The sequence below is a fragment of the Callithrix jacchus genome, chromosome 3, assembly GCF_049354715.1.
Source record: "Callithrix jacchus isolate 240 chromosome 3, calJac240_pri, whole genome shotgun sequence".
Classification (NCBI taxonomy): domain Eukaryota; kingdom Metazoa; phylum Chordata; class Mammalia; order Primates; family Cebidae; genus Callithrix; species Callithrix jacchus.
The window spans coordinates 152,571,691-152,598,856 of record NC_133504.1 but is presented as its reverse complement, the minus strand read 5'-3'; the positions used below and the strand labels follow the sequence as shown (position 1 = coordinate 152,598,856).

Sequence of the window (27,166 nt, the reverse complement as noted above, 5' to 3'; positions counted from 1 at the left end):
TATTTTACATTGTTGGAATTACACTTTACATAGAACTTCCATACTACTTCCCAACTCCATGGTTTACATAAGATGTCTGCAAATGATTTTTTCCTTTTTTTTCTTGTTAGTTTTTTTTTTTGAGACAGGGTCTCACTCTGTCATCCAGGCTGGAATGCAGTGGCCCGAACACAGCTCCTGGGCTCAAGCAATCCTCCCACTTCAGCCTCCCAAGTAGCTGTGACTACAGGCATGCACTACCATGTCTGGCTAATTTTTGTATTTTTTGTAGATATGGGGTTTGCACAGACTGGTCTCAAACTCCTGGGCTCAAGTGATCCACCCACCTCAGCCTCCCAAAGTACTGGATTACAGACATGAGCCATCATGACGAGCCCACAAACTATTTTTAATGACAATCTCAATATTTTCTCAGGGCTAAGAATTCCCAATATATTTGAAGGGAGAATTGCCAGGATTTACTGACAGATTGAATTTGGGATGTGAGACAAAGAGGACTCAGGGATGACACTAAAGTTTTCGGCCTGAGCAATTAGAAGTTTGATGAAGCTGAGATTTTCTGAGATGGGAAGAATTTGTAAAGGGCAGCTTTGGTGGGGAATATGAGGAATTCCATTTTGAGGAGAAGTTAGGTGTTAAACATCACTAGAGTAGGCAGTGGACCTGAGATCCAAGGGGAGGTCCAGCTGGAGATATAAATGTGGGTGTCTCCGCCATCAAGATGATATTTAAAGCCATGAGTTGGATGAGGTCTTCAAGGACACGAGTATAAATATACAGCAGAAGAGGTTCAACAACTGAGTCATGGAGGCCCCCTAATGGCTAGACACCAGAGTTTAGGAGGAAGCAGTAAAGGTGACAGAAAAGGAATGTCATTGAGGAGGAGGGAAATCCAGAAGCGTAGGCTGTTTGGGAAGCCAAGGGGAGAAAGTGTTTATAGGAGAGAATGATGCTTATCATTCAAGTAAGAGGAGAATAAAAAACATGCTCTTAAAAAAAAGGGTAGTTATATCAAGGGCACTATGAGTAGAGCGGATTCAAAAGGTTATAATAAATGGAAATTTCTCCTAGGAAGTTACACAAGTGGCCAATAAGATGCTCACCATCTTTAGCCATCGGAGAAATATACATCAAAACCACAACAATGTACCGCTTCACACCCAGGAGGATGGCTGAAATCAGAAGAAAAATAACGTGTTGGTGAGAATGTGGAGAAATTGGAATCCTCACACACTGCTAGTGAAATGTAAAATGGTGTAGCACTTTGGAAAACAGTTTGGCAGTTCCTCAGAAAGTTAAACATAGAGTTACCATATGATCCAGCAATTCAACTCCTAGAAATATATCCAAAAGAAATGAAAACATATGTCCACATAAAAACTTGTACATGAATGTTCATAGCAACATTATTCATAATAGCCAAAAACTGGGAAAAAACAAATGTCCAGTGTTCAGCAAAAAAATTAAAAGACATAAAGAGAAATAAGAACATATAGCTCATACATGATGGGGGAAAAGTAATCAGTAGAAACTGTCCCAGAGGAATTCCAGATGTTAGACTTAGTACACAAAGACTTGAAGTCAGCAGTCTTAAATATGGTCCAAGAACTAAAGGAGATGATTTCTAAAGAACTTAAAAAAAAAAAAAAGTCTTAGAGCAAAGTCTCACTAAATAGAGGTTATTAATGAAGAGATAAAAATTATAAAAATAAAAAAGTATCAACAAATCCACTCAAAAGTGTTCTCTTTGGAGAAAAAGGAAAGAGACTTTATTCTAGCAAACTGTTTGCAAACCAGAGATACACAGGCTTTGATATACAATGAAGGTGTGTTCAGAGAGAACAAAGAAAGTGTTAGTCTTTTATAAAGTTCTGGATGGCCGACCACTAACAGCTCAGGATTGTAGCTCCCAGTGAAAGCTCAGAGAACGAGACGACGCCACATCATTAGACGAATTTTCGTCACTCACCGATTAGCCGATTCCCAGTGGAGGAGCCCCACGGGTCGCCAGCGCGACTCTTGTGGCCGCCGCAGTGGTTTTGCCGGCGTCTCGGCGCAGCAGCTCTTCATGCAGAGCCAACGGGACTGCTTCCCCTACTGACCGGAGTTTGGAGCTCCGGGAAGTCAGAGCCGCTTGTTGCGGACTCAAGAGGGAAGCCAGACCAGAGATTCCCGGGCAGAAGAGCACCATCAGTCTTATCGCTGCTATTTAGGCTGCCACAGTGGGTTGCTCGGATCCCAGCACTGGGAATCAATAAGTCGGACGTCGACTCAGAAAACTAATTAGAAAGGCGGTTCATCTACAATGAAGGGAAAAAGACAGCCTAAGAAGGCCGAGTATACTCAAAATCAGAACCCATCAGCAACGGAACAAGCCCTGAGGGAAAAGGACTCATCAGCAACCGAACAAGCCCTGATGGAAGAGGACTCATCAGTAACGGAACAAGCCCTGATGGAAAAGGACTGTGTTCCATTATCTGAAGTAGGCTTTAAAAGGTGGATGATAAGAAACTTCTGGGAGTTAAAGGAACTTGTTCTAACCCAATGTAAAGAAACTAAGAACTTGGAAAAAAGGTTAGATGAAATGTTGAAAAGAATAGACAAGATAGAGAGGAATACAAATGAACTTATGGAGTTGAAAAATACAACACGAGAACTTAGTGAAATATGTACAAGCTTAAACAGCCGAATGGATCAAGCAGAAGAAAGGGTATCAGAGGTAGAAGACCAACTTAATGAAACAAAACGACAAGACCAGAATAGAGAAAAAAGGATAAAAAGGAATGAGCAAAGTCTCCAAGCAATATGGGACTATGTGAAAAGACCTAATATACGCTTGATTGGTGTACCTGAATGTGACGGAGAGAATGAAGTCAAGCTGGAAAATACTCTCCAGGACATTATCCAGGAAAATTTTCCTAATTTAGCAAAGCAGGACACTATTCAACCCCAGGCAATACAGAGAACACCACAAAGATATTCCTCAAGAAGACCAACCCCAAGGCACATAATCATTAGATTCACCAAGATCGAAACGAAGGAGAAAATATTAAGGGCAGCCAGAGAGAAAGATCAAGTCACCCATAAAGGGAAGCCTATTAGGCTTACAGCAGATCTCTCAACGGAAACCCTACAAGCTAGAAGAGAGTGGGGGCCAATATTCAATATACTTAATCAACAGAACTTTCAGCCCAGAATTTCATATCCTGCCAATTTAAGCTTTACATTTGAAGGAAAAATAAAATCTTTTAGGAACAAGCAAGTACTCAGAGATTTTATTACCACCAGGCCTGCTTTACAAGAACTTCTAAAAGAAGCATTATACACAGAAAGGAACAACCAGTATGACCCTTTCTAAAAATACACCAAAAAGTAAAGAGCATTAACATAAAGAAGAATTTTTATTAATGAAAGGACAAAATAGCCAGTTAATAACAAATGGCAGCAACCCTAAATTTAAATCGACCAAATCTCCCAATCAAAAGATACAGACAAAATCTAACGGTATATCCAAAGATATACATAGACTCAAAATAAAGGGTTGGGGAAAAAAAAAACAAAAACGTACCAACCAAATGGAGAGCAAAAATAAATAAATAAGAAGCAGGAGTTGCAATTTTCACATTTGACAAAATAGATTTCAAAGCTACAAGGATACAAGGGTAAAAGGATTAATGTAATAATAAGAGATCTTAACACCCAGATACATAAGACCCATAATGAGATTTAGATTCAACGAGACAACAAATTGATAACGATACCCGGGACTGGAACTAAGATCCAGAACAAATAAACTCAATAGAGCTCTCCATTTTAAACACACAAAATATACATTATCCACAAAATCTAACGATATATCTGAAGATATACAAAGACTCAAAACAAGGGGATGGAAAAAAACTCACCAACCAAATGGAGAGCAAAAATAAATAAATAAAAAGCAGGAGTTGCAATTCTCACACTTAATAAAATAGATTTCAAAGCTACAAGGATGCAAGGGTAAAAGGATTAATGTAACAATAAGAGATCTTAACACCCAGATACATAAGACACATAATGAGATTTAGATTCAACGAGACAACAAATTGATAACGATATCCAGGACTTGAACTCAGAGCCAGAACAAATAAACACAATAGAGGTCTCCATTTTAAACACATAAAATATGCATTAACCACTTTAAACACTCAAAATATTGATCGGCCATTATCGAAACCCATTTTAGGAATGAAGTAATATTCCTTTTTCCCTCTTTTTCTTTTTTCCCCTTCTTTAAAAAAAAATATGAAGATTAGAGAACTGAGAGTATGTAAAAAGGGATAGTGACAAACATTTCATACAACATCTAGAATGTAAGTTCCATGAGATCAGGGACTTTGTTTTGTTCCCTGATGGATCCTTAGCACCTAGATGAGTCGCTGGCTACAGTAGCATTTCATGAGTATATATTGAATACTATCTGTACAAACAATTGTGTGATAAGAAACAGGAAAATAAGGTAGGGAAGAAGGAAGGAAGATAGGAAGGAAAGGAAGAAAGGGAGGAAGGGGGAAGGGAGGGAGGGAAGAAGAAAGGAAGGGAGGAAAGGAGGGCAGAAGGAAGGAAGGAAGGACAGATGGAAGGATGGACGGACGGATGGACAAATGTAAAATTTTCCACTCTGAGCTCCTGTGTAAGAAGCTAAGCTTCCAAAAAAAAAAAAAAAAAAAAAACCCACATGGAAAGATTATGTGAAAAGAGAGAGACTCAGAGACTACAAGGAGAGAGAGGTTATCCCAGCATCCTAAGGCTAGCTCTAGCTCACTGCATGCCAGCAAAATACAGCCGCATGTGACTGCCAGCCACAAAACTCCCCACCTGGGCCCAAGTCAGATTGAAGAATCATGAGAAATAGTGAGAATGGCTATGGTTTTAAGCCATTAAGTTTTAGCGTTATGCAGCAATATATAAGGCAACTGCTGAGAATTAAGAATAATCAGGGATCAATTTAAAAGAATTTCAGTGTAAGTCAACTGATCTAGATTTTTAAATATCAATATTCACTTAAAAAAAAAAAAAAAGAAAAAAAAAAAGAAAGTTCTTGCCCAGGCTACCACTCTGGTCTACCTACGCAAATTATGTATGCAAACTTGCTTAGCTCTGATTGGTTGATGCTTGCTGGGTTCTGATTGGTTGCTGCAGGTTACAGCCTTTGGTTGGTTCAGGCAGATATGTAAGTCTCCAAGTAAGACAAATCTAGGGGTTTTCCAGGAATGCAGAGTATGTGCTGTCAACTGAAGAATCACAAGGTTCAAAAATTTGAAGAGGAGAGCTTTACTTCTTATAAAGGGTTGCAGCTGGGCGGTGGCTCATGCCTGTAATCCCAGCACTTTGGGAGGCCCATGCGGATGGATCACCTGAGGTCAAGAGTTCGAGACCAGCCTGGCCAACATGGTGAAACCTCTTCTCTACTAAAAATACAAAAAAAAAAAAAAAATTAGCTGGGCATGGTGGTGCACACCTGTAGTCCTAGCTACTAGGAAGGCTGAGGCAGAATCGCTTGAACCCAGGAGGCAGAGGTTTCAGTGAGCCAAGGTCATGCCACTGCACTCCAGCCTGGGTGACAGAGGGAGACTCCATCTCCTTTTATATTATTATATAATAATTTAATAAATATATTAAATTTATGTGTTTATATTTTGGCCATCTGCAGGCTGGGCAGCATAGCCACCAGCAGAAACTGGAAGCAGGCACTTTGTGGGAAGGAAGAATGAGACTGGAATTTTTGCCAAATGGTTTGTCTAAGTGTACATATTTAATAGATTATAGGAGGAGTTATGAACATTCATGATGGGGTGAATGTGTGCATGCATAGTAAGCAAACATACATGCTATTACATACATCCCATGTTCACTTTAGGGTGAAGACTTAACATTTAAATGCATTAAAATTAGTCTGCATAGATACAAGGTGAAACGGAGGACACAAAGGCATCTTGTGCACAGACTCTGTGAACTGACCAGAATCAGTCCATCATCAGTGGTATCTAGTAGGAAGGAATACTGGTTAGCTGTTGTGTTGAAACTGCAAAAAGGGAGGGGAGCCCAGCAGTGTCAGGTGGTTAGTTGATAGTACTGGTGTAGCATGTCTTTCAAAAGGGGTGGTTCCTGTTTTACCCTTAGTATAGAGAGTCTACTGGCGGTTATTGAGGGTGGGAGTTTAACAAGGTGTGTCTGACCTCTCTTCTTGTCATGGCTGGGATTTCAGTTATTAAGCCTTCTGAGGTCCCCATGGCCCAGAGGGAGTCTGTTCAGTTGGCTGGGGGACTTTTTAAATTCTCATTATGTGACCTCTAGTCAGCCAATGGCCACTTGGCTGTATTTTGAATTTAGGTCCAGTTAGCTAACTCAGCATCCATCTTGGCAGATTAGCCTTTTGAGGGTTCATAAAAGAAATTTTTGGAGCTGAAAAGTACAATAACTGAAATGTGACTACCCTGGAAATCAGATTCTACCCATGTTCAGGGTTTATTATCGTTGTTGCTTGTGCTCATGCTTGTGTTCCAGGCATGAGCCACCACGCCTGGCCTGGACAAGGATTTTCTTAATCGCCTGACACCAATTAATCTCCCAATCTTTGCCAAGGGGCTCTGAGTGTTTCGAGGTACATCATCAGCACTTAGGCAGGCCAGGTACAACTCTTTCTGGGCCTTCATTTCCTGATTGTGCAGAGCCTCAGAGTTGGCTGCAGGTGAGAGCTTAGGGCCTTCTCATGTTTTCCTGAGCATGTATGCAGCCTGAGCATAAGCACATGGACTTCTAGATTCCAGGAATATGTCAGACATTTCCACAGCTCCTGTAGGCATTTCATTGCTCAGCTTTTCCTTGTAAGCCGCCACAGAAGAGGCTTTCAGCAATAGGCCATCTTTCAGTCAGTACGAATAACAGCCTCTCAAATGAGTCTTCCACTGTTTTTGGTTCCTTTTATAAAGGGGTGAATTTTTGGAGCTCCTTTTTTCTGCCATTTTTTTAATGTCACCAAGCATTCCCTCTTTTATCTTCTGGGGAATCATTTATGTAAGAATAGGATGGTCCTTTCTTTGAATCTTTCGTAAGATTGTCATAAAAACATCTAAATCTCAGTATTTTTTCATGGAAGATTTTTTATTACTGCTTTATTTTCTTTCACAGTGCATGCTTTCTATTTTTTTCTAAGTATTTGAAATTTTTCTCTAGGTTCAAATTTATTGGCAAAAAATTGTTCATAGTATTTCTTATTGTCTTTTAAATCTATAAAGTATATGTGATTATGTTCCCATTTTATATCCTTGATATTGTCTATTTGTGTTTAATGTATTTTTTCCCATAAATTCTGCCAGATGATTGTCTATTTGATTAATCATTTTTAAAAAACTTTTATTTATTATCTCTTGTATTTTACTCTCTCATCTATTTCTGCTCATAATTATCTACTCTTTTCTACCTTCCTTGACTTTATGTTGTTGCTCTTTCTGTAACTTCTTAAGTTGGATGATTGGCTCAATAATTTTCTCCACTTCTTTGGGTGTATGTGTTTTGTAACAGGGTTCTACTCTGTGGCCCAGCCTGGAGTGCAGTGTAGTGATCATAACTCATTGCAACCTCAAACTCCTGGGCTCAAGCCATCCTCCTGCCTCAATCCTCCTAATAGGTAGGGCTACAGGCATGTGTTGCCACACCCAGCTAATTTTTATTTTCATTTTTGTAGAGATGAGGGCTCACTACATTGCTCAGGCTGGTCTTGAACTTTGGCCTCAACTGATGCTCCCACCTCCACCTCCCAAAACGATGGGATTACAGGCATGAGCCATGGGGTCTGACCTCATTTCTTCTTTTTAATGGTATAAATTTCCCATAAATACAATAGCACTGCATCTCATAAACATTGACATTTAAATTTTATTAATGTTCAGTTCTAAAGATTTTCCAATTTTAATTATGACTTCCACCTTGACTCATGATTTACTAAAGAGTGTGAATTTTAATTTCCAAAGTTAATTTTATGTCTCATTTATCATTTTATCACTAGTATTAAATTAATTGCACTGCAATTAGAAAACATGGTCTGCATAAACTGATTCTTTAAAATTTGCTAAGTCATGCTTCATAACTAGGCACTTAATGTTTGTAAATTCTCTATGTACGTTTGAGAAGAATACAGATTTTAAAATTGTTGGGTGCAGAGTTTTATGTAAGCCCATTAGATCAAGATTGTTAATTATTGCTTTCCATTTTTAAAAATGTTTAAATTTTCTATATGTTGGTCTTCTATTGTTAGTTGAGCTGGGAAAGAGCTGAGCTGCCAAGTATCAGAGTAACCAATTAAAGCAGCAAACCAAAAATGAAAGTTTAGTAAATTTCTGCAATGGTACAAGCAAGAGGCAAAACTGAAGAAAGCACCAACTCCTCCATTCTGTCTTCCCCACAGAACTGCACACCAGTAGAGGGTCAGGTAGGACAATACAGCTGTAGGAATTATCTCACATTTGAGGGTGCCCCCCAACTAAAGACTCCAGTAGATTTATGGACCCTGGGGTCAAGGTGAAGGTAAGGGAGAAGGGCTAGAAGTAGAAATGTATGGAGGCAAAGTGGGTACAAGTTAAGTGTCTTTAAGGTTTTCCCTTCTCTCCCCATAAGGAGGCCTTAGCCAAGGTGCCTGAAGAAGACCTCTGCCCAAGGAGACAGGAGACCTAGGAAAAAAAAGGTTCCAGGGCTCCAAATGCAAACATTAAAAAGCATGACTGGGCCGGGCGCGGTGGCTCAAGCCTGTAATCCCAGCACTTTGGGAGGCTGAGGCGGGTGGATCACGAGGTCAAGAGATCGAGACCATCCTGGTCAACATGGTGAAACCCCGTCTCTACTAAAAATACAAAAAATTAGCTGGGCATGGTGGCGTGTGCCTGTAATCCCAGCTACTCAGGAGGCTGAGGCAGGAGAATTGCCTGAACCCAGGAGGCGGAGGTTGCGGTGAGCCGAGATCGCGCCATTGCACTCCAGCCTGGGTAACAAGAGCGAAACTCTGCCTGAAAAAAAAAAAAACAAACAAAAAACATGACTGGCCAGAGGGCCTGAGACCTTGACAGCAACTCCCCTCAGAGGCTGTAATGCCCTGGCTCTGCCCTAAGCCTGGTGTGGGGTGGGTAGCGTTTTCCTGTGGTCCTGTCAGTTTTTGCTTCATACATTTGAGGGTACTTTATTAGAAGCATACAATTGTAGAATTGTTATATCTTCTTGGTGAATTAAAAATGTAACCATAATGATGCCCTCTATCTCTAATAATGCTTTTTGCTTAACAATGTATTATGCTGATATTAATATGACTATATTAGGTTTCTTTGGTTGATCTTTTTCTTGGAAAGCTTTCCCTCCTTTACTTTCAATCTTGCCATATTGTTATGGTTGAGGCATGTCTCTTAAAAATAGCATTTATCACCAGCCTGGGCAAGATAGCAGGACCCTATTTCTACAAAAATGAATTAGCGAAGTGTGGTGGTGCATGGTATAGTCCCACCTGTTCAGCAGGCTGAGGCAGAATGTTCACTTGAGCCCAGGAGGTTGAGGCTGCAGTGAGCCACGATCACACAGTGGTGCTCTAGCCTCAGTGACAGAGCAAGACTGTCTAAAAAAATAATGGCACATATCTTAGATTTTTAAAATACAATTTGATTTTAAATATAATTTAGTCCATTTATATTTAGTATACTTTACTTGGTCTTTTTGCCCAAATAATATATCTTACCTTTCTGTATCATTTATCTTGGATTTTCTGTGCTGCATTTCTCTTATCTTGTCTTTTGTGGTGTTTGCTTTTTTCCCCCTTATTCTATTTATCTTTCATTGTTTGAATTTACATACTTTTACTTTTCTTGATTAATCCTTGAAATGTTACCATGACTATTTTACTTAAGTCTAAAGGTAAATGATTTCTTAACCTTTGCCACAACAATAAAAGAGACCTTTGAATATTTTATTCTCATTACACTTCCTTCTGACATACTATTCAGGACATTGTATTCTAGCATTATCCTTTTATTAATCCAATGAGTTTGATATTATTATTATACATAAATAATATTTATTTGCATTTACATGTGTGCTTCCAATGACTCTTGGTTTTTGTTTGTTTGTTCTAGAGATGGGGTCTCACTATGTTACCCAGGCTCGAGTGCAGTGGCTATTCACAGGCATGATCTGGCGCACTGCAGCCTCAAAATCCTGGCCTCAAGTGATCCTCCCAGCTTAGCCTCCTAAGTAGCTGGGACTGCAGGCACATGCCATCATGCCCCAACTGAATGCATTTTAATCCTTTATTTTTTTCTCAGACCATCTACTGGATAATTTTCTTCTCTAGTAACATCCTTTAGACTTTCTTTTGGTTTGGGTCTCTTGGTCGCAAATGTAGTTCCTAGTTATATATAATTTTCACTCTGGTTTTGAAAGAAAGTTTGTTGGATAGGAAAGTCAAGGGTAACAGTTATTTTCTCTTAACATTTTGGAGATACTAGTCTACCATGTTCTGGCCTCTCTGGTTGCTGTGGAGGAGACCGATGTCATTTTCATTTATGTTTTCTTTATCAATGATTTTTAAATCTTCGCTTTGTTCTTGGTATTCTGCAGTTTCATTGCTTATGTTTAACCATTAATTTCTTTTCTATTTTTCACTTTTGAGATACAATATGGTTTTTGAACTTGTCCTTTTTGAGATGCAATGTGGATTTCTTTTAATTTTTCCTTCTTGAAAAACAATGTACTTGCCATTCTCCTTGAGTGATTGGATTACCCTTTCCATATAAGTGTGAGGGTCAGTTCTGGCCAGTTAGACATTGACAGTTTTCAAGCAGTAGGGGCAGCTGGTGAAAATTTGGTAGCTAATAAAAAGAAACAAGCTGAGCCAGTAGTAGTGGCTGATGCCTGTAATCCCAACACTTTGGAAGGCCGATGCAGTTAAACTACATGGGACCAGAAGTTCAAGACCAACCTGGCCAACACGGTGAAACCCTGTTTCTACTGAGAATACAAAAATTAGCTGGGCATGGTAGTGTACGTCTATAATCCCAGCTACTCAGGAGGCTGAGGCACAAGAAGCGCTTGAACCTGGGAGGCGGATGTTGCAGTGAGCTGAAATCACACCACTGTACTCTAGCCTGAACAACGCAGCAAGACTCTGTCTCAGGAAAAAAAAGAAAAGAAACAAGCTGGATATCTGCTTCTGGCATTATGGAGCAGATGTAGTAGAAATTTTCTACACAAATGGTCACATACTAGAAGAAATATATGGAGAAATTAACCTGTAAATTTCTTATGGTGGTAGATTTACGGATGAGTAGTATTTTTTTTGAGACAGAGTCCCACTCTGTCACCCAGGCTGAAGTGCAGTTGTGTGATCTTAGTTCACTGCAACCTCTGTCTCCTGGGCTCAAGCAATTCTCCCATCCTGGCCTCCCAAGTAGCTGGGACTACAGGCGTGCATGTATAGCTAATCTTTATATTTTTTAGTAGAGACGGGGTTTTGCCATGTTGGCCAGGCTGGTCTTGAACTCCTGACCTCAGGTGATCTCACCTCAGCCTCCCAAAGTGCTGGGATTACAAGTGTGAGCCACCAGGCCTAGTCTTTTTTTTTTTTTTTGAGATGGGGGTCTCACTTTGTTGCTCATGCTGGTCTTGAACTCCGGGGCTCATGAAATCCTCCCACCTCAGCCACCCAAGTAGCTGGAATTAGAGGTATGAGCCACTGTACCCAGACAAAGCCCTCTTATTTCCAGTTTTACAACTCCACAGGAATAGTAACTGGAGGCCAATAGAGTAAGATCTATATTTCACTTGTACTGAGTGTGCCTTTCATTATCTACCGCTAGTTTTGTCATCTCTCCTATGTCCTCAGCCCTTTCTCTGTACCTTAGGAACACAAGACATTCTTTCATTGTGGACAGTACAAACTGCTAGCTATCCAGAACACAAATTGGTTGGGAAGAGCTTGATTTATATATATATATACACATATATAGTGGTGCTTTCTTATTTCTTAGATGCACCTTTTTTTTATGTTTAAATGCTTTTGAAAAGAGAAACATATTAAATGCACTGGGTCTTTCTGCATGTCTCTTGATTCCCCCACAAAAGCAGCTTTCAAATGGATGATTTATCTTAAAATTGAAGACATTTTAAAAAATCTAGAAAACATGGCCTATGTCTTATGTCTGTCATTTGCCATTCCCACTCCCAACCCAGGTAAGCCTAGCATAGTGGGTAACACGTAGTAGGTGCTCAAAATATATTTGTGAATGACTACATGAGTATATGTAGTAAGGTGAAATTTAATGAGAACATGCACTGTCTTCTCTCATTTTTATCTTTTTCTTCTTCCACATATTCTCATTACTACCCAGTTATGAACTGCTTATAGGATACAAGAGGGTGCCGGGCGTGGTGGCTCACACCTGTAATCCTAGCACTTTGGGAGGCCAAGATGGGTGGATCACCTGAGGTCAGGAGTTCAAGACCAGCCTGGCCATGATGGTGAAACCCCATCTTAAAAAAAAAAAAAAGGAAACAAGAGGAAAATTGACTTTACCATGGGAACTAAGTGCAGTAATTTTTTGCATTATGTATCATTTTTATTGTGCTATTTTTAACTTTAAAATGTCTGGATGTCAGAACCTTGCTTCTGGGGAAACATTATTGACAAAGGAATTGCCAAGCAAGTTTTAAAATGTAGAGGAAGTACTTGCTAATAATTAATGTCATGCTAATTATAAATTCAAACTAGATTCTTGAACCTCAAGGTGAGCCATGCTTATGAGAGAGTTGGGTGACCTGCTGTGGCCCTGGACATTACAGAAATCATTCGAGTTCTTTCTTCTCTGCAGGGGAGATTAACTTGTATTTCTAGTGGGCTGGGCCTTAGACGGAAGGCAAATAGAAGTGAAGGTGCACAGACTTTGAAATCCAATGAAGCTGGGTTCAGACTTGAACACTTAGCTGTGTGACTTAGCAAGTTAAGTGAGGCCTCAGTTTTCCTTTCTGCAAAACTAAGGTAGAAATACAGATATCAGAGGTTGGTATGAGAATTCAGTGGGCATAACTTGTTCAATGCCCTTTGTGTAACCCCAAAAAGCAAATACTCTTTCCTTGAGTCACTTAAGATGTCAGACAGAAATACTTACTGATGCCATAAAATATTTGGGGAGCACTAAGCTTGAATATCCTGCCTTTATAAATACACTCTATCATTCACCCCTTCAACTTACCAATATTCTTATCATTAGAGCAGAGTTATTCTGTCTTCAGGATTTGTGAATGACTCCTATGATTTTTTGCCATATCCACATTATTAAAGAATATTATTTACTTAAGATTTTTATTTATTTGTTTTGAGATGGAGTCTCACTCTGTCACCCAGGCTGGAGTGCTGTGCTGCAATCTTGGCTCCCTGCAACCTCTGCCTCCTAGGTTCAAGAGATTCTCCTGCCTCAGCCTCCCAAGTAGCTGGGATTACAGGTGCCCACCACCATGTTTGGCTAATTTTTGTATTTTTAGTAGAGATGGGGTTTCACCATGTTAGCCAGGCTGGTCTTGAACTCCTGGCCTCAAATGATCTGCCCACCTCAGCCTCCCAAAGTGGTGGGATTACAGGTGTGAGCCACCACACCTGGCCCACTTAGGATATTTTAGACTTAGCCAAAGATTTAATATCTGTGAAATCACAAACGTGATGTTCTGATTATATACATATGCATATATATATGCAACTTTTATAATATGTATTAAAATGAAAAAATATTATTACCCATTTGTTATTCACCTAGAATCATGTCATGTACCACACTGGTATGCATGCAGCATATCAATATAGGAGTCCAAAACCACTCCAGATATTTTAAGCAGATGGGGATTTAATATAGGGCATTGGGTACTGACAAAACCACTGGAAATGCTGGAGGATGAAACTTGGGGCTGGCTCTTCAGAGTGACTCCTCTCACACTGTAGAACTGACCTCTGGGATCACCACTGGCCCTGATGAGCTCAGGAGCATGCTGCTGCAGCTGCAATCCAGGGATCCAGAATCTGCCACTGCTAGTGTCACTCTCACAACGGTTCCCCAAATCTATAAAGTTTGTGAATGGGCACTATACATGGAGTCTACCCTCTGATGGTACATGATTCCCTCTCAACATCCAGGAGGCTGAGGGAAAGACACTAGAATGAATGCTGCTTTAGGGAAACCCTGTAATTCCATGACCATGCTTGCCAGCAGAAAACAGCCAAAAAGGCAAAAAGAAGATCTCTATTTCATGTCACCCTTTCAAATCTCATACAATTACACACAAGTGGTGGAAGTGAATTTATATCCAGAAGCTTTGATGGAAGGGAGTCCGGAAAATACAGTTTTTAACTCTCTAGCCTCTGAAATATAAGAAGGCACACTGGAAAGGCACTTGGGTGAAATACTCTGAGGCATTCACTACAGAGCACAGGGAATATACCTTGTTTCAAGGCACAGGAGCTTGCAAGTAAAAGCTGGAGAGCAAGGTTTCGATACTCCCCTAATCTTACTCTTCTTCTCTACTTTCCCACGCTTCTTTGCCTGGCCAGTTATCACTACGTGGGGGCTTCATTTGCCAAACTGGACTGGTGATAGCTCTTTTGCTTCCCTCATTAATTTTATTTTTTTAAGACAGAGTCTCTCTCTGTTGCCCAGGCTGAAGTACAATGGTACAGTCTTGGCTCACTGCAACCTCCACCTCCCAGGTTCAAGGAATTCTTTTGCCTCACCCTCCCAAATAGCTGGGATTATAGGCAAGTGCCACCATTCCTGACTAATTTCTGTACTTTTTTTTTTAGTAGAGACAGGGCTTCACCATGTTGGCTAGTCTGGTCTCAAACTGCAGACCTCAGGTGATCCACCTGCCTAGGCTTCCCAAACTGCTGGGAGTACAAATGTGAGCCACTGGGCCTGCCCTTGTTTCCTTCTTTTTAATACCATTTGTTAATTTTCTCATTGTGTTCAAGGCCACAGTAAGAAGGAATCAACCAGAAGTTCTTTTTTAAAAAAAGTTTTTAGAGACAGTGTCCTGTCCTGTCACCCAAGCTGGAGTACAGTGGTGCCATCACAACTCACTGTGACCTCAATGAGCTCAAGTGATCCTCCCACCTCAGCCTCCCCAATCGTGCCTGTAGCTGTGATTACAGGTGCACATACCACACCCAGCTAATTTTAATTATTTCTTATAGAGACAAAGGTCCTGCTATGTTGTCCAGGCTGGTCTTGAACTCCCAGCCTCAAGTGGTCCTCCTGCCTCGACTTCCCAAAGCAGTGGGATTACAGGCATGAGTCACTACACCCAGCCATCTTTTTGTTTTTTGACATTGCACATGGTCAGCTTTGGTAAGATTCTCTGTCCCTATCTCAGTTGCTAGTGATTAGAGAGAACTCAATCATCTTCAACACACTAGCTCAGGAGGATGGACAGTAAACATTTTGAATAGCAATCTCATTTAAAATCCTATAGAACAGTGAACTAAACAAAGAACTCAGTCTTGAGAGGTTAGATTTCACCAGTCTTGACAGACTAGAGGCTTTGGTTCTCTAACTATGGGAACGCTTGCCCCTGCTTTCTGCTCTGTCTCTACTCTGGAATACGGATATTGGTCCAGTTAACTGGACACATGGGATTGTATTGCTAACCATGAATATTGTATTTCAAACTCTTTGTTAAGTGTCATAAACTGCCACTTGTTTGGATGACAAATAGTTAGGACTGATATTTCCATTTCAGTGAAAAATCTGAAGCCTGACATTTTGTGCTGTGTGACAGAAATGGGGGCAAAGTCAACCTAAATGGTCTAAGAAAAAGAACAACTGTTAGAGAAGATAATTAATCACTCAATACCAGGCCAAAGACAGGAGTGCCAGAGATGTGATATACCAGCCAAGGAAACTAGCTCTGCAGTCAGCCTTCTGGGGTTTGAATCCTGGTGACCTCAAGCATGTTACTTCATCTTGCTAAGCCTCAGTTTTCTCATCTGTAAAATGGAGAGCATAACATAACGATCCTCAAAGGATTGTTATTGGAATTACCAGTGCCTGGCATATAGAATGTGTACAATAAATGTTACTGGACTTCCAGCTATGGCAGAGTAAGAAAACTGACAAATCATCTCTCCCCAAAATAATTATAAAACTGGACAAAATTGTCAAAAAGTATTATTTTAGGGTTCTGGAAACCAACGAAAGCAAAGACAATTTGAAAAGCACATATCCACCCAAAAAATGCTGGGCTTTGGGCAAGAATGAAGGTGTCTGTGGCATTCTTTTATGCTTGTTCCTAGGGATCCCTCTCACCCCCAGTTTGGTCAGCACAGTAGTTTTACCAGGGTGGATCTGGCCTTGAAAGCCAGCAGCAGACAGAGTGATGACTTGATTTGGAGTGAAGGGCAGGAAATCTATGCTCAGCGGCGAGTAAGAAAAGCCTTCAGCTCTCCTAGCCTTAGGCTGCAGTCCCAGGTGAGGAAGCTCCATTGACAACTCAGATACTAAGCTCTCATCCTTGGATGTCTGGGTGCCTAAACACATACAGTAGAGATCCAAGAGAGGCTAAGAGAGAGCAAAAATGGGGGCAGAATTGAAAACTTCCCAAACTTGGAATGCACTCCCAAAACCAAACACAAATCCTCAGCAAAGCTGGCATGGAAACCTTAGAGGCTCAAGGTGTTTGAGCATAATCTCTCACCAGTCACTGGCTGATCACTCAGCTATAAGACATAGGGTCATTCTTAGGGAGACAGGCAAATAAAAAAAATTTTTAAACCCACACTGAGAAGAGACAGCGGCAGCTACACGCTGAAGTGATCCTTTATGTAGAAAATCCTCAAGAACCAACAACAAAATGACTAGAACTAAAATAAGAGTTTAGCTAGGTTGCAGATATATAAAAATCAATTGTATTTCTACATACTGGCTATGAGCAATTGATATTGAAATTAAGAAAACAATTTTATTCTCAATGACATCAAAAAGAATAAAATACCTAAAAATAAATTTAGCAAAAGAAGTATAGGCTTGGATACTGAAAACTATAAAATATTATGGAAATAATTTTGTAAAGATCTAACTAAGTAGAGGACACTCCATGTTCACAACCAGGGAGACTCAGTATTGTTAAAATGGCAATTCTACCCAAAGTAATATATAGATTCCCATCCCAGCCAACATGGTGAAACCCCGTCTCTACTAAAAGTAAAAAAATTAGCCAGGTGTGGTGGTGTGTGCCTGTAATCCCAGTTACTCGGGAGGCTGAGGCAGGAGAGTTGCTTGAAACTGGAAAACAGAAGTTGCAGTGAGCTGGGATTGAGCCAATGCACTCCAGCCTGGCGATAGAGCCAGACTCTGTCTTAAAAAAAAAAAAAAAAAAAAAAAAAAAAATTCAACTTAATCTCTATCAAAACCCCAAAAGGCTTTTATTTGGGGGGAGGGGTTGAAATTAACAAACCTATCTGCTGATTCTAAAATATATATAAAAATGCAAAGGACCTAGAATAGTCAAAACAACTTTAAAAAGAAAAACAAAGTTGAAGAACTTGCATTACCTGATTTCACAACTTACTATAAAATCATATTAATTAAGACAGGTAGTAATCAAGACAGACAAATCGCTCTGTGGAACAGAGTTAAGAGTCTAAAAATAAATCATTACATTTATAGTCAAAAGATATTTGACAAAGATGCCAAGGCAAATGAGTGGACAAAGTGTAGCCTTTTTAGCAAACGATGTTGGACAATTAGATACACATATCCAAAAAAAAAAAAACCAAAAAGAATTTAAACCCTTACCTTACTCTACTCCATACACAAAAATTAACTCAAAATGTATCACAGACCTAGATGCAAGAGCTAAAACAGTAAAACTTCTTGAAGAAGAAAATCTTTGTAACCTTGGATTAGGCAAAAATTTTAGATTATCCATAAAGGAAAAACTGATAAATTGGACTTCATCAAAATTAAAAACTTTTGTTCTTCAAAAAACACTAAGTACAGCTGGGGGTGGTGGCATGCACCAATAGTCAATAGTCATGCACCATATTTTGCCCAACGTGGCCTTGAACTCTAAGCTCAAGTGATCCTACCACCTCTGCCTCCTCAGGCCAGCCTGGAAAAAACAGTGAGATCCTGTCTCTAAAAATTAAAACAAAACCCTACTAAAAAACACTGTGTAGAAATTTAAAGTCACAGAACAGGAGAAAGTATCTGTAAATCAAATATCTGATAAGGATCTAGTATTCAGAATATATAAAGAACCATGATAGTACATTAATAAGATGAAAAACTCATTAAAAATGGGCAAAAAATTTGAATAGACATTTCACCAAGGAGGATACTTGCATGACTAACAAATACCATGAAAAGATGTTCAACATCATTCATCATCAGGGAAATGCAAATTAAAAGGGCAGTGATGCCACCACATACCCACCGTAAAGGCTCTAGTCAAAAAGACTGACAACAGCACATGTGGCAAACATGTGGAGAAACTGCAACTCTCATACATTGCAAGTGAGAATGTCGAATAGTATAATTGCTTTGGAAAACAGTTTGAAAATGTCTTAAAAGGTTAAATATAGAGTTACCATTCAACCCAACATTTCCACTTCTAGGTATCTACCTAAAAGAAATAAAAACATTTGTCCACATATAGACATATACAAACCTTCATAGTAGTGTTATTCATAGTAGCTAAAAACTAGAAGCAACTCAAATACCCATCAATCACTGAATGGACAACAAAATGTGATACATCTGTACAATGGAGTACCATCGAACAATAAAGAGAAATTGACCTCTGATACATGCTAGAATCAGGAAGATTCCATGAAGGAATCTCAAAAGTGTGCTAAGTAAAAGAAGCTAGACACGAAAGACTAAGTATTGCATGATTCCATGTACGTGAATGTCCAGGAATGTCCAGGACAGGCAAATCTATAAAGACAAGAAAACATCAGTAGTTGGCTGGGCTGGGAGAGGAAATTGACTGCAAAGGGTAAAAGGGAGCTTTTGTGGGTAATTAGAACCGGATTGCGGTGACGGTTGTACAAGTGCGTAACTCTACTAGAAAGCGTTGAATTGTACACTGACAATGAGTGAATTTTATGGTATGTCAAATGTATTTCAATAAGCTGTTAAAAAGTGTTGCAATTACCTGAGAAGATAATACATTTGAATAGAAATCCATCAAATGTTTGATAGAGCAGAAAATTTGTCTATTACTTCTCAGCCTCAAACTATATCCTTATGCACGGTCAGATTCAGCTACATAAAGTGAGTGTCTATTAGTCATCAGAATCATTAGAAGGTAGTTTTTAAAGGGTCCATCACAAATCTTCATTATTGTTGTTAGAAAAATAATGCTTATGATAAAAAATTCTATTGCTGATGAATCAGAAATGGCATCTCTTTTTTAGAAAGAGCAACATATTCAGGCTGCACAGAGTGTCTCATACCTGTAATCCCAGCACTTTGGCAGGTGGAGGCAGGTGGATAACTTGAGGTCAGGAGTTAGAGACCAGTCAGGCCAACATGGTGAAATCCCACCTCTACTCAAAATACAAAAATTAGTTGTGCATGGCAGCGAATGCCTATAATCCCAGCTACTCAGGAGGCTAAGGCAGGAGAATCACTTGAACCCGGGAGGTGGAGGTTGCAGTGAGCCGGGATCGTGCCACAGCACTCCAGCCTGGGCATCAGAGTGAGGCTCTGTCTCAAAAGAAAGGAAGAAAGGAAGAAAGGAAGGAAGGAAAAAAAACAAGAAAAAGAAAAAGAAATATATCCATCCAATGATTTTGTTTCCCCACCTACATACATACCCAGTCGAATCTAAAATGCTTCTGATTATAAACAAGGAAACGGGGACACAAAGGTCATACCATTCTTTAGAGGCAGAGTCAGGAAAACTGAAATCAAGGTCCTCTAAATAATCATCTATAATACCACATCACACCTACTCACAGATTTAAATGAAATATTGGTTGGCTACTTGTTTGCTATTTTCTTCCCTCATTTTTTTCCTGTCTCCATTATTAAGCACAATTATTGGCATAAAAGAGGTTTTCAATACCCATTTTTAGACTGCATTCTAGCCTGGGCAATAAAGCAACACTCCCATTCTCTCTCCCTCTTCCTCTTCTTCTTTCTTCCTCTCCTTCATTCTTTTTTTTCTTTCTCTTTTTTCTTTTTTTAAAATGCATATTACCAGGCTCTAAAGAAAAATAATCATCATCATCTATAGTGTTCACCGTCACACCAAATTGCATCTTTACTTCTTTTTCTTTTGAAGACACACTGAACTGTATTCTCCTCAGTACTTTGTGGGTATCCTAATATCAATGAAAAGAAATTACTTGGCCAGGTGCGGTGGCTCACTCCTGTAATCCCAGTGCTTTGGGAGGCCAAGGCGGGTGAATCACCTGAGGTCAGGAGTTCAAGACCAGCCTGACCAAATATGGTGAAACCCCCATCGCTACTAAAAATAGAAAAATTAGCCAGGTGTAGTGGCATGTGCATATAGTTCCAGCTTCTTGGGAGGCTGAGACAGGAGAATTGCTTGAACCAGGGAGACGTAGGTTGCAGTGAGTGGATATCGTGCCATTGCACTCCAGCCTGGGTGACAGAGCAAGACTCTGTCTCAAAAAAAAAATTACTCATTGAGGAAAATCATAGAAGATTAAAGCAAAAAAGGATCTTGGAGTATATATCCACCCAAAAAATACTGGACTCTAGGCAAGAACAGAGGTATCTGTAGCATTTTTCTATGTTCTTTTTTAGCCCTCGCCCCTAAATCAGCTTGATCAGCACAGTAATTTTAGGTTCATTCTCTCTCTCTCGTTCTCTCTTTCTTTGACAGAGTCTTGCTCTGTTGCCCAGGATGGAGTACAGTGGCGGGATCTCAGCTCACCGCAGCCTCTGCTTCTCAGGTTCAAGCAATTCTCCTGCCTTGGGCTCCCAAATAGCTGGGATTACAGGCACCCACCACCATGCTTGGTTAATTTTTATATTTTGAGTAGAGATAGGATATCATCATGTTGGCCAGGCTGGTCTCGAACTCCTGACCTCAGGTGATCCGCCCGCCTTAGCTTCCCAAAGTGCTGGGACTACAGTCGTGAGCCACCGCTCCCAGCTTGCTTTCTTATATAAACTAATATTTTCCTCTGATTTCTACTGTTTGTCCTGTATTCTTAAGCAATCATAAAGATTTCAAGCTTCCTGCCTTTCCCCCTCCAGAAGCAGTTCTTTCTAACACATCATTAACAGATATTCATCAAGTTTTTGAAAAGTTCCAGGCATGATGTGGCAGACACTGGTTGCTGCCTGTCAGGCAGCTACCCTATTTCTTGGTGGCAAAGCCCACCTTACTCCTTGGAGTCTAAAAATGCTACATATTTACTTTCTCAACCTCTCTTTTGACTAGTGTATGAACACTTGATTAAATTCAGGCCAATGGTACCTAAAAGGAATTCTTCAGGAAGGTGGTGCTTCTGCAAAAACTTCAGACTTGAGAAAGAGCCAGCATGAAAGAATATCATTTTCCTTCTTGCCTTTGGACCTTGTGTAAGTATTTGATTCTTGGAACTTCTGCAGGCACCTTACAACCATTATGGATGACACTTTCAACAAGAACATAAAGACAGTGGACTGGGAAGATGGAAAAACACTAAATTCTTGATAAGAACATTGAGCCATGTGTGAGATTTGTCAGAATCAAAATGGAGTCACTTGTGTAAAAACAAAAAACAAAAAAACTTAGCCAGGTGTGGTGGTGCACACCTGCAGTCCCAGCTACTCAGGGCGCTAACACAGGAGGATAGCTTGAGCCCAGAGTTCAAGGCTGTCGTACACTATGATCCTGCCACTGCACTCTAGCCTAGGCAGTACAGAAAGACTCTGTCTCAAAACAAAAACAACGGGTGCTATGGCTCATGCCTGTAGTCCTAGCACTTTGGGAGGCCAAAGTGGGTGGATCACCTGAGATCAGGAGTTTGAGACCAGCCTGATCAACATGGTGAAACCCTGTCTCTACTAAAAATACAAAATTAGCTGGGCATGGTGGCACATGCCTATAATTCCAGCTACTTGGGAGGCTGAGCAGGAGAATCCCTTGAACCCAGGAGATGGAGGTTGCGGTGAGCCAAGATTGCATCATTGCACTCAAGCCTGGGCAACACGAACAAAACCGTGTTTCAGAAAAACAAAAACAAAAAACAAGAAACAAACCACAGAACGCCTCTGACAAATAGAGCTGGGAAAAGCCAGGAAGAGAATGATTCTCATGCATAAATGCCTGATAACAAAAACTATCACAAAAGACTGCAAAAACCACAACTTTGTACAAAGGCCATCACAATCTTACATAAAAAAAATACTGCTGCAAGGACATGTGCCCAGAAACTGCCTGCCCAACCTCAGACTGGTGTCACCCTTGTTATTGATCCTTGTAGCCAAGGATAATTATCTCAAAACAATTGTAATACTCCTCACTTGTCCTTAAAAACCTTTGTCTTCTCGTATATTCCTGAATAAACACAGTTTACTGTGGCATGTGTATCTCATTGCAACGCCCAATTCCTGAATAAATATCACTTTCTTTTAGAGAGCCTTTCTCTGCTATTTATGTTGACACTTGGAAACAACCCCAGAACCACCAACCTTCAGTCATTTAGTGAAGAGAGGCAATTAACGTGCCTGTGCTTTCAGTTTTAGTTGGTATTCTGCCCTTTGTAGACATAGTATAATACAGCAGTCCCCAGCCTTTTTGGCCCCATGGACCAGTTTCATGGAAGACAATTCTTCCATTGACTTTGGGGTGGGAACGGTTTCAGGATGAAACTGTTCCACCTCAGACCATCGGGCATTAGATTCTGTTAAGAAGTGCACAACCTAGATCCCTCACATGTGCAGTTCACAATAGGGGTTATGCTCCTCTGAGAATCTAATACTGCTGCTGATCTGACAGGAGGCGGAGCTAGGTAGTAATGCTTGCTCATCTACCACTCACCTTTTTTTTTTTTTTTTTTGAGATGGAGTCTCACTCTGTCACCAGGCTGGAGTGCAATGGCGTGATCTCAGCTCATTGCAACCTCCTCCTGGGTTCAAGAGATTCTCCTGCCTCAGCCTCCTAAGTAGCTGGGACCACAGGCATGCACCACCACGCCCAGCTAATTTTTGTATTTTAGTAGAGACAAGGGTTTCATCATGTTGGCCAGGATGGTCTTGATCTCCTGACCTGGTGATCCGCCTGCCTCAGCCTCCCAAAATGCTGGGATTACAGGCGTGAGCCACCATGCCTGGCCCGCTCACCTCTTGCTGTCCACCCAGTTCCTAATGGGTCACAGAACTGTACCAGTCCTCAGCAGGAGGCTTGGGGACCCCTGGTATAATATAGTACAGTGGTCAAGAGTGCAGATTGTCTGTGGTCAAATTTCAGTTCTCATGATTTAAATAGCCATAGGCAAAGAACTTAACCTTTCTGATCTTCATTTCTAAATGAGAAAAATAATAGTTAACTACCTGATAGGTTGTTATGTTGATTAAAAGAATGAATACATATAAAACACAAAGAAGTAGTGCCTGGAACCCATAAGCAGTCAGTAAGTGTTAGCTATGGTTATGCTGTTAAAAGCATGCTCACCATTACATGTGAAGAATTTACATAAATGTTGAGCCACTCCAATTATTAAGCGCTTTCTTATATAAATGAATATTTTCCTATGACTTCTACCTGTCTGTCCTGTATCCTTAAATAATCATAAAGATTACTCTCTCCCTCTTAGTATTTTTTCTTTTTTTGAGACAGAGTCTTGCTCTGTTGCCCAGGCTGGAGTGCATTGGCACAATCTCAGCTCACTGCAACCTCTGTCTCCTGGGTTCAAGAGATTCTCCTGCCTCAGCCTCCTGAGTAGCTGGGATTATAGATGCACCACCACGTCTGGCTAATTTTTGTATTTTTAGTGGAGACGGGTTTTCACCATGTTGGTCAGGCTGGTCTCAAACTCCTGACCTTGTGATCCACCTGCCTCAGCCTCCCAAAGTGCTGGGATTACAGGCATGAGCCACTATGCCTGGTCCCCCTTTGTATTTTTGAGCATTGGTATCATGTAACTCCCCTCCCCATCCCCCGAACACACACAAAAACCCTTTCTCTTCTCGACATCATATACTGTCTTCTCAATTTCTTCAACCACTTTTATTCATTATTTTGGTGCGCCCTCTCTGTAAACTATCTAATATGTCAAAGTGTGATGGTTAGAATTTTCAGTTGAAAAGTATTTATTGAGTGTTCATTATATGCCAGGCTGGGCATCATAATCTGGTTATAGTCTGGTCAATTCCATGAGCGGATTAGATTTTGAATATTATATTAATCTAGCCAAAGGTTAGCGAATACCTGGTTATCCTTACTACTTCCCTTTCCCATACCCATGGCAGATATCACTAATCAATCACAGCATTTTCACCCCTGCTGGACTTAGGAACCTACTATGATTAAAATGAAATTGAATCTCTCACTCCTGGTATAAATGAAGGTTGCATTAGCTTTGTAGTCAAATTATAACACCTAAAGTATTTGAATCTTTTTCTCATGTACTGCTCACAAAGCCAGGTCTAAATCATTAATGTATCTTTAAATGATTTAAAAAAAAATGTTTTTCCTTCTGATCTCTGTGTATTTCTTTTTAAACGGTTATAATCAAACTATTGTAACTTCATTTTCACTTGATATTTTTCCACATTATTTCATACTTTTGCAATCATGTCAAGAAAAAAGTTAATATAAACATTAACTATATTATGATAACTGACAGTTGTACTATAATATAGTTTACACATATTCCTGTTATATTTTTAATAGCTTTATTGTGATACATGAACCCATTTGAAATTATTTAGTATATTTAAATGGTTGTGTAATCATTACCTAATTCCCCATTAAATTTCATTATTTTATTTTAAATTTATTTTTTAATCCCAAAATTCTGCCATTTATTATTAATTAATTGATTAATTTTAAGAGATGGAGTCTCACTCTATTGCCCAGGCTGTAGTGCAGTCACGCCATCACTGCTCGCTGTAGCCTCAAACTCCTGGGCTCAAGCAATCCTTCCACTTCGGCATCCCAAGTAGCTGGGACTACAGGTACACACCACCACACCTGGCTAACAATTCCGCCATTTAGATTGCTTATTCTTACTTGTATGTGTGAACTCTCTTTTTCTCTGCTGTAATAAAATGGCACCAGACAAGGTTAAAACCATTGTCAGGTGGCTACACGTTGAGTTAACTCCATCTACTATCACTTTTTTTAAAAAGGTAGAATCAATTAAATAAGCTATAAAACCACCTCAACTGTGGTATCAACCAATGCCAACCCTGGCAGCATAAGAAATACAATGACAGTGTTCTACCTGTCCATCCAGTTAGTAACCCCAAAGAAAAGAAGATAAGTTCTGGCTGGCATAACTTGTTCTAAATGTATCTATCTTATTGCTTCTAAAAGTAAAAATTTATGAGTCCTAACATTTGGCTGACAACTGTTATAAACTCTTCTGGCCTGCAGTTAGGCTGTATATTCCCAATCACCTCCTACTTTTTTTTTTTTTTTTAAGATCAGGCTCAGGTTTGTTCATATCCAGTCTCTGGCATCTGTTTGTAAGTAGGGGGTTATTTTATTCACTGCTCTGATGCTTCCTGGCACACAGTAAGCCATAGATAGGTAGATAGGTAGATAGATAGGTTAAGTGAATGAATTAGAATGAATTAGTGCCTTCAACAAATATTTATGATAATGATTTCATGACTGCTTTTATTAGTTATTTTGGCAATCACTTATAACTGCCAACTTCTGCTTGCCCATCAGCCCTTAGCTTAAATGTCACTTCCTTCAGGACGCCTTCTTGATCCCCTCCATCAGGAGGTTAGGTGCTCCTGATCTCTGCTCCCTTTTATACAACTCTTACGATTGATAAAAACTGCATGAGGGAAATTTCCATGTTTATCTTGTTCACCTTTGTATCCCTGATTCCAAACTTTCCAAGCTCAGCACCCAGCACATAGTGGTTCTTAATCAACATTTGTTGAGTGAATAAATAAATGAAGTAAGTTGGAAGTGTAATTTGTCTTTGTCTAAAGGCAAGAACTCGTTCAATATAACCTAGTCACCTGTCTTGACATTCACCTGTTTTTTTCTTTAACAACCTTATTGAGGGAAAATTCACATAACATTAGGTTCACCCATTAAGCTCTTCTTACTAATGTTTTTCCTCTCTCATTTCGTGTGTGAAGGGTATTTGCTAATGGCAAAATGGAAAGAAAATAGAAGTAGAATATTTGGAATCTTAGATAAAGAATGTGCCCTTAGAGCCCAGTTTAGCAGGGTTTACTTCTCAATTTTACTTTTCAATTATGATCTTAAGCAAATTAACTTCTCTAAGCTTGGAATTCTGATCTGCAGTACTACACTAATATGGATTTCTTCATGGGCTCCTATAAGGATTAAGTGAGACAGCACATGCAAAGGATCCCCAGAAACAATAACTCAAAAAAATGTTGATTCCCTCCCTTTCCTCTATCATCTGTTAATCTCAACTTCCTCAGTGGAAGGTCTGTTCTTTTACCATCATCATCATTTTGTTCGGAGCCTATTTTTTTTTTTTTTTTTTTTTTAATATTCAACCTTTTCGGAGGTTGCAGTGAGCCCAGATCGCGCCACTGCGGGCAACAGAGTGAGGCTTCGCCCCAAACAAAAAAAACAGAACAAAAACTCAAACTTCTTGCTTCCTTTGCTACCCAAGTATTTCTGCAAGCCCACTTTATTCTGACACTTAGCTTTCCTGGCACAATTCTTACACATTTTGGTCCCTTTTAGAATTCCTTCTTCAGCATATGCTTTCTCTCTCCGTCTTTTGAATGTGTTGGTGGGAAAACCCCACCTGAGATCACTACAGAACAGTGGTTTCTTTGGTTGCTATTCCCTTTCTTCTTCATTGGGAGTATTCTGCGGTGAATTCAGAAATTTTATTTTTCAAAGCTTCCCTTTCTTTTAAAAATGGTTTTCCTTTTACAGTCTCTCGCTTAAAAGCATACCCATCTTTTCCCTGGCTCTG

At 39.9% G+C, this 27,166-nt stretch overlaps 1 protein-coding gene across 1 annotated transcript in view; it reads right to left on the bottom strand.

Annotated features, from left to right (window-relative positions):
• Positions 1-27,166, bottom strand: part of APBB2 (amyloid beta precursor protein binding family B member 2) — a 476,200-nt gene that overhangs the window by 447,980 nt on the left and 1,054 nt on the right. The gene's annotated exons all lie outside the window — the stretch shown is intronic.